Source organism: the organism of the source record quoted next, unplaced genomic scaffold (genome assembly GCF_019419815.1).
Source record: "Pyrus x bretschneideri cultivar Hongxiangsu unplaced genomic scaffold, Pyrus_bretschneideri_v1 Contig59, whole genome shotgun sequence".
Taxonomy (NCBI): Eukaryota; Viridiplantae; Streptophyta; class Magnoliopsida; order Rosales; family Rosaceae; genus Pyrus; species Pyrus x bretschneideri.
This window is the reverse complement of record NW_025999797.1, coordinates 1,877,048-1,888,875: the sequence shown is the minus strand read 5'-3', so window position 1 is coordinate 1,888,875 and position 11,828 is coordinate 1,877,048.

Genomic DNA, 11,828 nt, shown 5'->3' with positions numbered 1-11,828 from the left:
GATAATCAAGCATTTGACGTCTATGTGTAGGATTTGAAGGATGATTAGCCAATATTTCATTCAACTCAGTGGCCTCACTTTGTTGTAACCTACTCAAAATATTTGAAGGAGGAGGAGGACTACTTGGAATATTTGAAGGAGAAGGACTACCCGAAATGTTTGAAGAAGGATTTAAGCATTGTTTCTTATAGTATCGTTCCATTACATAACTGTAAAATGGAAAGAAAAAAAAAATTCTTAGACTCTTAATCCTAGAGTAGACTATACTATAGTATGCATAATAACTAATCCAACCAACCAACAATTCAATTAATCAATACCAATAAATAAGCATACAAATTATTCAATAAATAAAAATTCAATTCAACTAATCATCAAGAATTCAAATTTTAATTTTCACCTTAAAAAATAATTTCATAATTTCATATCAATAATCATAGAAGCATATGATTCACATCAATAATTAATAACTAATAACCATATTAGTGCATTACCATATGATTCTATACCAATTAAACGAAATCCGTATTAAATAATTAATTAGGGTTAGGGATTATACATTTAAGAATTAAAAAATTTACCTTTGAAGGGTGGAAGCCGATGGCTCAGCGGCTGGAGAGTGGCTTGTGACAGCTCAATGGGAATCAGCCTAACAGAAATTAAAGGAGAACATTTGGCATTGGAACTTGGTTGGTTGCTGGGATTTTGGGAGAAGCTTTGCTCTCTCTCTGTCTCTGATTGGTGAATAGGACGGGAGGGATTAAAGTAAAGGGGAACAGGGGACAACCAAGGGGCGACACGCGGTCCCCCTTTATAATATATATATATATATATTTTTTCAAATATACAAAAAGGTGCCGTTTTATTTTAAAATTTTTAATTTTTTTTACTAGGACCAAAACGACATTGTTTTGGCCTAGATTTAAAAAAATATATATATAGCAATCTGCTATTGTAGAACAGATCGCCTAGCAAACAAAGGAGATGAACCAGTGGGTTTTTCGGCGAGAGAAATGGCTAACCCAGCTCTCCAATGGTGTTTCCAGACGAGGGGAGTGGTGGCCGCCACTACTCGCCCTCACGTGGCTTCGCCACTGCATATCGTATTGTAATTTGTCAACAACGAAAATTTTTCTTTACATGCAAGAAAGTAAGTATATTTCAATTAATTTCTGAAAATGTGTGCTGCAAATTCTCCAAGTTGTTTGGGGTTCTCAGATGTCAACGTCACAAAAACAACGGCCTAAGTGGTTTTGTGCATATCTGCGTTCAATTAGAATCTTCTTCTTTTATTTTCGCATTGAAAATGTTAAGAAGACCATGTGACACATTATTGGCTCTGAAACAGTGTAGGTGGTGCACCTGCACAAGCCCCTAATTTCGAAAGGCCCCCGATCTTCTGACGCGTTTGCATATTACATATGCAAGTGGATTGCGAATATAAAACAACAGAAATTCGAACCCAGGAGTGTTCATATGTTTGTAAATTTTAGGGTAAAATACAAAAAACTACCTCAAGTATTGGGGTCACGACATTTTCATACCTCATCTTTTAAAATTGACAATGTCATACCGCATCTTACAAATTTGTGACAATGTCATACCTCCGTCAATTTTTCTGTTAGTTTTTCTGTTAAGTGCTGACATGGTAAGAGATTGGGACCACTTTCTATTAAAAAATTATTAAAATATTATTAAAAACAAAAAAAAAATATTGAATATTTTTTAAATATTAAAATAATAAATAAAAGTAAAATTTAAAAAAAAAAAAAAAAAAAAAAAAAAAAAAAAAAAACCCTTAGTCGTCCCTTCCCTCCCCCTCTCTTTCTTCCCCATCTTCATCTTCTTCTGCTTAATCTTTAGCACAAAAAAAAAAAAAAAAAATTGAAAACCCAACCCCACCCGCACCCGCCCCCAGGAGAAGGAGGAAGAACCGAAGAAGAAGAAGAAGGAGGAAGAACTGAAGAAGAAGAAGGAGGAGGAAAAAAAATTTTGGAAACCTAACCCCACCCGCCCCCCCCCCCCCCAGGAGAAGGAGGAAGAACCGAAGAAGAAGAAGAAGAAGAAGGAAGAAGAGGAGGAGGGAAAAAAAAAAAATTTGAAAACCCAAACCCACCCCCCCCCCAAGGAAAAGGAGGAAGAACTGAAGAAAAAGAAGAAGGCGGAAGAAGAGGAGAAGAAGAAGAAGGAGGAGGGAAAAAATAAAAAAATAAACCCCCCCCCCCCCCCAAAAGGAGAAGGAGTCCCCCAAAGGAGAAGGAGGAAGAACTGAAGAAGAAGAAAAAGGAGGAAAAAAAGGAGGAAAAAAAAAAATGGAAACTGCAGCCTAGAAAAAAAAAAAAAACCAGAAGAAGAAGAAGAAGAAGGAGAGGGGAAAAGGTCCCCGCACCCCTAGGAAATTTTTTTGTTTTGTTTTTTTATTCAATTTTTTTAATATTTAATTATTTTTTAATCCAGCTGGATTAGTGAGTGGTCCCTGTCTTTTGCCACGTCAGCACTTAACAGAAAAACTAATAGAAAAATTGACGGAGGTATGATATTGTCATAAATTTGTAAGATGCGGTATGACATTGTCAATTTTAAAAGATGAGGTATGAAATTGTCGTAACCCCAATAGTTGAGGTAGTTTTTTGTACTTTACCCTAAATTTTATGTATTGAAACCAATTTATGGGAAAGCTAAAAACAAAATAATTTGTACCATCTTTTCATGGATTTTTTTTTCTGGGTTTCAATTAACATTTTGCATAGGATTCTTGAAGTTTCAAAGTCAGCTCTGGTATAGTAATAAGGTAAGACTTAAAGATTTCAAAAAAAAAAAAAAACTCTTAACAACCACATCAAGTGATTTAAAAAAAAAATGATATTTCTAGCGGAGTATGATTCTTTCTCTTTCTATTTTTATCTCATTCCCTTCTCTCCTCTCACATTATTCTTTTTGTCTTTTTCTTTCTATAAAAAATTCAAAAAATACTTACATCACTTAATTGTAACCGTTTAAATAGAAAATGAAAGTACAAGAGAGAATTCAGAGGGAGAAAAATTTTTACTCCCTTTTCTAGCACTATCCTTTAAAATATTTCTTCAGCTCTCAAACTCCAGCTAGCGACAAAGCAAATGATACCATGAAACTGGATTCACATATTTCAATTTTCCTTGGGAATCTCAATGGTGGATATTATATTTATAAGAAAAGGCCAATGCGGTACACTATGTCATTGAACACTGTAGAGTACACTTGACAATTTCTTAAATAATGGGTTTAAGAATGTGCTTAATAATGCGGTGCACTATATAATAACGAAGCCAATGCGGTACACATGTTAACATGATACTTAAACAATACGAAAAGAATGAGTTTCGGATCGATACGATTAGGGGTGGAAAAAATTCCCGAAAATCCCAAACCGAACCGAAAAAATCCCGATCCCAAACCAAAAATTTCCCAAACCGAAATTTCCCAAATTTTCGGGATGCTATCCCGAACCGATCCCGAAATTTTGGTATGGGATTTGGGATTGGCTTCTCAATATTTCGGGAATCCCATACCAAACCGAAATTATATATTATTAATTTATACATATATATTATATATTATTCTTTTATAATTGATGCTAGTATTTCTAATTCATGCTCTGCAACCTGGAATGCCTTACACCTTGCATATTTTTCATGTTCTGTTTGATATTCATTTGGATTTTATTATTGCTGCTGTCATGGCTAATGATTTCAGAAGATTTGATTCTTTTGTCTCTTAACAGATTGTCAAAAGGGTTTAATTAATTTGAATTTTGACTCTGATAAAAACAATCAAGCATGCCAATATTTGATTAAATGGTAGTGTGAATGAAATGACATTCCTAGTTCATGAATGTGTTCTTAAATTATATATTTGAAGAATAATTCATAATTTCATATTTTAATTTGGGATTCCCGATTTGTCCCGAAATCCCGAAAATATTTCGGGATTCCTGATACGAGCATATTTATGCGACTTAGTATGCTTGTTTTCGTGCATTTACATTGTTAGTTCTTAGTTATTTTAGCTCTTTAAACTACTTTTGTGTGTTTTCAGGTTTTAAGGGCCTAATATGCATTAAGGTGCATTTTGGAGCAAGTTGGGCCTATGTTGGTTTGGACATGCTTGGAGCTAAACGAGAGGATGAATTCGAAGTGCATTTGAGCCAAGAAGTGAATGGTGATGTGAAGATTGGAAATTCAAGACGGATGAAGAAATGAAAGTGAAGAACAAAGAATTTGGAATTGGAGATCAAAGTTTCTTAAGTTGGAAGTTTCCATTCTTGGAAATTTCCATTTTCGAAACTTTCTATTCTCGGCTTTGGGCTCTTAGATGGGCCATTCCTTTTCCCCTAACCCTTGCCGTGGCACCTAGGGTCCATTGACTTGATTTCCTTGCCTTGCAAGGTATTTTAGGAAGCCCATTCACTCACCCCTAACCCTTGCCGCACCTTAGGCCTTGTTCCACTTAAAAAACCCAATTGCTTTAACCTAATTTCTGATGGATTTGGGTTTTTAAAGGCCCTAATCTGATTGCCCTAGGGTTTTGGATGCCTATATATACATAATTTAACCCCCTTGGCCGATATATATACCCTAGAACTCATTCTACATTGGAAAAAATAAAAACAGCACTGCAGAAAACCTTTAAGCCTTGCCGCAGCCTTCCTCCCTCCTTGCCAAGCCTTCCACCTTCTTCCAACCCTCAAACACTCATCCATACTCACCCTACTACCCTTGCCGTGCCTCTACACCTTCCCCATTCCATTTTACATCATCAAAACAGCCCAGAAACTACACCTACACAACCTGCCGCAAGCAAGGAAAAGGGGACAGATTCTGTGCAATTGTTTGGCTCTTCAATTGGAGTTGTTGGAACGTTCTAGGTGTTTTCTACTTTGTTATTCTATGTCTAAATTTTTTTGTATCTGTTTTATTGCAAATATGAGGAACTAAACCCTTTTTGGCTAGGGGTGATTTCAATACCATGATTATTTATGTGATATGAATTGATGAATTCCGGTTATGAACTCTTGATTCGTGAATGCAATTGGCTTAACTATTTGATGATTAACTTATTTGTGTTTGTTGATTTAGGGTCGACACTTAATTAGCATGCATGAATATGTGGCTAAAGTTTAAGAAGGTTTCACATAATCGTTACTAACTTATACTTGAAAGTAGTGAAGGTCGCTTGTCACGATCGCGTTAAGTTTAATTCTTAGCATGAGTAACATGATGTCATAGTTGCAAATGCTTTGTCAATGCTTATGGTTTTCATTATTCTTAATGATCTTCGATTGTATCTCTATTATGATGACATGTAGGGAACTTTTGAGAATGTTTTGGGTTGTCGAATGATGCCATCCAATCCAATAATATAAGGAAAATCTGAGGGTTAACTAGTGATGTCACGGTTAATTTGGGGCATTGTCGTTCATAATTCAATGAAGGAATAACTGGAAATTGATTCATATGCATAAATATCATGTGTGGAGAAAGAACCTCTAGCTAATTCACCAACCATCTTGTTTACAATCTGTCCATTTTTGCATTTTGTTTGTTTATTTCAACTTCGTCAAAACTAAAACCCCCTTTTTATTTCCTTGTTTCCAAGTGTCTTAAATCTGTTTTAATTTAGTTTTTATGTTTTTAAGTCAATTTAGAAGGTTTTAGCAAGCCCTCCTAATCCCCGGTCTAGAACGATCCCTCACTTATTCATTCTACTACAATTGTCAAACGAGGGTTTAATTTGAGTGTCAAGTAATTCTCACATCAATTCCCGAAATTTGGGATTCCCAAAATTTTGGTTTGGGATTGGTCTTCAAATTCCCGTCCCAAAACATTTCGGTTTGGGATTCGGGATACTACTTTCGGTTCGGTATCCCATACCGAACCACCCCTAGATACGATAACTAATTGGGTTGTTATTGGGTCACAGGTTAAGAATTTGTTAATAATGGGTTCTTAATAGGTTTACACGAGAATGACATATGAGTAACCTGTTTCAAAATGTTAAGAAAACTGTTATTTTGATGATTTTAATTTTTTAAACTACTAAAAAAACTTACTATAAAATACAATAGCCCTAGTGTATATGTATATATTGTCTATCAAATATGTATTATTGTATTATTATTCTATATAAAAGTAAAAAAAAATTTGATTTTATTTATTTTTATAACATACTATAGGCAAAGAGTGAGATTAAACAAAAACACATTAAAAATAAAAATATCAAGTAATTTAAAAATACCAAACATATTAAAAAATTATAATAATTAATTTACAAGTGCGAAAAATGTGGAAAAAAATATGCAAACGCTTATGATCGCATACTTTACGCTTTGAGGATGGGTGCATCACCGTTTGAATTTTTAAAATCATACAAATCTGTATGAATAGTATTTTTAAGGGAGTTTAAAATAAAATTCATATTCATTAATGTACAAGTCTGAAAAATATGAAAGCATATATAAACGCTCGTAATTACATCCTCAACCTTGAAACGCAACTCCCTTCTTTTTGCATATCCTTGAACATTTGGTATTTTGTAGTAATGTACTAATATTTTTTCATTAGACTCTTATTTTGGGAAATGTAATACTTGAAAGACAAATATTTTTTTTTTTATGTTTTGAAGTAATATTTATAGGACAATATGGTATGCATATACTAATTTAATATCATGTTTTCCATTTTTTTTGGGATCAAATTATGTTTCATTTTCATTATTTATTAATTTAAAAAATATTTTTTTTAACAGGTAACTGGTCGAGTCATATTACTTGATAATATTACGGATCGATTTCAGGTCAATTCATATTACCCGTTTATTTTAACATGTGTTACATGACACAATCCGTTAAAATATCAAATATATCACAAAAACGATACAAACACAAGAAATACGACATGAATGTCAGGTCTACTCTAGAGATGGTCATCTTCAGTGCTTGTTTGGCAATCCCTTGTCCCCAGTACTATCCAGACACAACATAGAGAACATGGGCTTTCCACGTGTCATCACCCGGTTCGGGCTTTTATCATAACAATCAAATGGTCATCCAAACACATGGACTGCGCCATGGGTGTGGTGTAGCAGATTTTACATTGTATACCAAGGCTTCTTCAGTAGAGTTTAGGAGTGGCTTCGGTTTCAATCGGTTTGATTTTTTGTTAAAATAAAAATTCAAACTGAAATATTGTTCGATTCAGTTCACTTCAAGTTTTTCAATTTATTTCTGTTTTGGTATCAATTCGCTTTTTTTTTTTTTTTGGTTTACGTTTGATTCGATTTATTCTTTTACATAACTGAAAATTTAAAAAAAAAAAAAAATAGAAAATTCTGAAAAGCACATATCCACTTTGCTAAGGAAATCAAACAGTTTGTCGGAGGGCTAGCTTGGGACACACCAACTGATTAAATGCACAGATCTAATTTTCTAAGGAAATCAATTGCGGATGAAATGCACACAAGCAGAAGCTGTGAGATCTTGATGATTCATATAAACCCTTGCAGCAATTGATCCAATTTGCTAAAGAAAAGGTACGGACGGCAGCAGTGAGATAGTCAAGCAGAGTTTTACTGACTTCTGAGGAGCAGCAGAGGGTAAGAAGAACATCATAAGAGAGGGCAGATGACAGAGGGCAAGAGGAAGTGTCGAAGTCGAAGTGTGGAGTCTAGGACTAAGGATAGCAGTGTTAGCCTAGGGTTAAATACCTAAAAACTACGTCGTTTTAGAGTAAAGGTTATTTTGGTTATGTTTGGTTTCTAAACCACTGAAACCAAAATCGAACCAACCAATTTTAGTTTCGTTTTTTAAATTCGGTTCGGTTTTTTTATTTCAATTTGATTTTTTTTTTTAGGTTTTTTTCGGTTTTCGGTTTTCGGTTTTTCGAGCCCATCCTTAATAGAGGTTATGGTGTTTTGATGACAAGCTAGAATCAATTCCTAGCTAGTTGGTTTATCTAGGTTTGTGGTTGTGTGAAAGGTAACTAACTAGTTACACAAACTAGCCTAGGAGCATCTTCAATTGGAGTCCCTATTTAGAGAATACAACCCCAACTTTGAGAACTCGTTTAGGAACTTCAAGGGAATATTCAGGTCTCTAAGGGGGCATTTGTTTGCCCTCATTCTCTCTCAATGGACTAGATTGGACTAAAGGTTAGTCTAGTCTCGTGTTTGTTAACCAACGAGGACTAGCTTTAGTGGGACTAACTTTCACTCACCACGACTAAAATCTCACTATCTGTTCTTAGCGAGGCCCTCTAAAAACCATGGGATTAGCTAAAACCATCTAGTTCTCTCGCATCCTCGTCCTCTCTCTCACTCACACTGCGACTGTTTGGTTCTTTTAGATCCGTTTCACAAGCAGTTTTCACATAAATATACCAAATTGAAGTTGGGAGTTATTCTTTAGGTTAATATTTGAACATTGGGCTACAAGTGTGTGATAGCCCATAAATGCCTATTAGAAGGGAGACTTGCCCGAAGCCTAAGCATCAAGCCCAGAGACAAATTGGTACATTCTCATTAATGCATAGGCCATGTGCCTATGATTTAAATGTCAAGTGATGGGGACTAACTCATAATCAGTCAAAAAGCACTTTTCAGTGGCAATACAAGTAAAAAGCTAATGAGTCACTACCCTCCAAGTGCTTTCGGGCAAGAGCAAAGTCACTGCAGTCGGCCTAATTTGTCTATAAAAGGAGGAAGAGGCCCCAGAGACAAAGACACTCGACCAATCAAACAAACAAACATACAAACTCTACTCTCAAGCCAGATTTGCATCTAAAAATTGTAATCAGCCCAAATCTCAATCAATTTCAGGATATCTCCCTCACAAAAGCAATCTTTTGTCTTGTTTATAAGCTCTGGTATCACCCCTAGTGGCATAGTATTGATTCTCTTGTGTAAACTGGTTTACCATCCATCCCTTTTTAGCATAGAAACCTTTGTAAACTCAAAGAGAAGTGATTGCAAAAGGTCCAACCTTGCCAGACAAGGTGAAATCTTGCCTGAAGCTCTTTGTTTGTTTTCTGAATTTATAGATCTATTACTTAATGCATTCTCTAGTATGTATTCAAGTCATATTCACTTGTTTTACTACTTTAAAAGTCTTATTTGTATCTGGATCTGGTCAGTTTAATGGATATGCTTTCATTTAAAACCAACTAAGAACCAAACAAATGACTTAAGGGATCTGGGCTCCCGTCATTCGAATATACAAGACTATGAACTGAAAGTCCTTGGTCACAAGGCAAGAAAAAGAACTTAATATGGACTTAGCCCATCCACGACAATCCTTTGATAACAAGAAGTCTGAGTAACTTAGGGTGCAAGTAATTGACTAAACACAATCTTGTTCTACATCTGCTATATTGAGATAGTAGTGGCACGCCTAGCACTTAGTTAGTTTTGATTGCGAGCCTCAAAGCCTACACCTAAGGCCCTACAAAGGCACATTTCAAAACTAACTATGTCCTCATCTTGCAACACATTAGTAGGCAAAAGCCCGACTTCACATCCAAAGTGCCAATCCCTTGGGGAGCTGTGTTAAGTGCCGATGAGCCCTCTCCGGAGAAATCTTTGCCTTAACAATTATAATTCTACTTGAATCGAAGCAAAAGATGGTCAGAGATTGCTGGAAAATGGCCTAGAAGTCTCAGCCTGTTTGGGTTTCTTCGAATTCATGACAAATTCGAGCATGAAAAGCTTGAATCTAGGTCCATGGATGGTGAGGAGTTTTTTTATGGTGTTAACCTCGTCCAATTTGACAAAGTTTGGCTAGAAAACGCTTCTAGAAACCTGCAACTCGTCGGGAAAAAAAGAGTCGTAAGGTTCCATTCGAGAGATAAAGATTGGGAGGAAAGAGACAAGGAAAGAGGAGAGACAGAGATAGAGATGAGAATCGAGAGAGAATTAGACGGGAAAATATGGCTAAGTCTGATCTAGGGAGGAAGATAGTGGGATGGAGAAGGAGAAAAAGAGGGAGAGGGGAGGGATATAGTGGTACGGGGAAAGTAGACAAAGAGGGAGAAAGAGATTAAATGTTAATTTTTAAGAAAAATTAATAAAATATTAGTTAGATATGGATTAAATATTAATCGAATATGAATTAAATAATATAGTATTATAGTTTGTTAATTATCTTGCTTGTTAGTTCGATACTACATCAAATACTTCATTAAGTTAGTCCAACTTAGTCTAATATAAGCCAGTCCAGTTTAGTCTTTAAAGTTAGTACAGTATGAGATAGTCCAGTATAACAAACGCATCCTAAAGGAATATTGTCTTCAATAGAAAGTCCTTATAGTATAATTCTTAAACTTAGGGACTAAAATATTAAAAAAAATCATTGTTCATTTCATTGTAGTACTTTGACCTTTGATAAAAATAAAAAAATTATCTCTACCATTAGTTTTCCAATAGTTCAAAAAAAACAAAATAAACAAAAAACATAAATAAATAAAAAAAAGGGATTGTAGGAAAACCAAAATGAGAATCCCACGTGGGTGAGTTCAGTAAACAAGGTTAAAAACAAAAGACCTGTTGCTGCGCACCATTCCTTTCCAACGTTGCTGGGTTTCTTTCCTGCAAAAAATCAACAAAGGGCAAGGAACACTAGACTATGGAAACAAGTATAAATGGGGAAGTCAACTATCCTAATTGGGTTTTGTGACAGTGACTAGAATGGCGGTGAAGATGACTGCAGAAATACATCAAGATATGTTTTTACTTTTGGCTCAAAGGTATTTTCATGGGCCTCAATGAAGTAACAAAATGTTGCACTCTCTACAACAAAGGTTGAGTATGTGAGTGCTTCATAAGCAACATCTCAAGCCATTTGGCTGAGATTCACATTAAAGGATTTTGGGGAATTGTAGGTTAATGCCACACCTTTTTTTGTGTGACAATACCTAGACAATTTTCATGGCCAAAAACCCGGTATTTCATAAAAAACAAAGCACATAAAGAGTAGATATCATTTTATCAGATAAGCATTACAACAAAACATTATCAAGCTACACCACTGCAAAACTAAAGATCAAATGGTAGATATTTTCACAAATGCACTTCTAAATGAGAGATGACCTTACCTGAGAAATTTTCTTGGGTTACAACCATAACTAATTTAGAGGGGAGTGTTGGAACCTAATGATTCTAATTCTTGGACTTGAAGGATGAAGTGAAGGATCTACGAGGAAGCAATTGGATTGCAGGATCGAGAAGAAGAAAAAAGTGGTTTTAAAGCATAAGGGCTAGTTTTGTTTTAAATGGTGAAGTTTTGTAATCAAATGTCAAGTGTAAAATACATATTAGATCACTTAAAATCTCAATGGAAGGCTAGGATTTAATCTGGATAATGGTTAGGTGAATTCATGGTACAACTTTGTCATTTAGCACATTTTGAGATAGGATCGTGAGTGGGCACCAAAACCCTACAATCCATTTCGTATATAAATCAAAGTATGGTTGCTACATTTGCACAACCTCATAGCTGTCACATATTGAAAAATATTCCTTATTCCTTTTGTTCATTACCCATTCCAAGAAACCAATAAAACAGTAACTAAAATATAACAAAATCACAAATTTTATCAGTAGGGTTGTGAAAGTGGTGTCAAAGTTGAGAAGGGTGCGTCGAGCGGTTTCGGTTGTGGTGAGAGGGATATAGACACCCTTTGAGGCGAGGCACGTGGCGAACTTGAGCATGGGGTTAATTTGGGCTTGCAACATCTAAAGTTCTAAAAGACGTTAGGAGCTAGTCGAGTGGTGGGTTAGGGCCTAGCGCCTATGTGAATTAA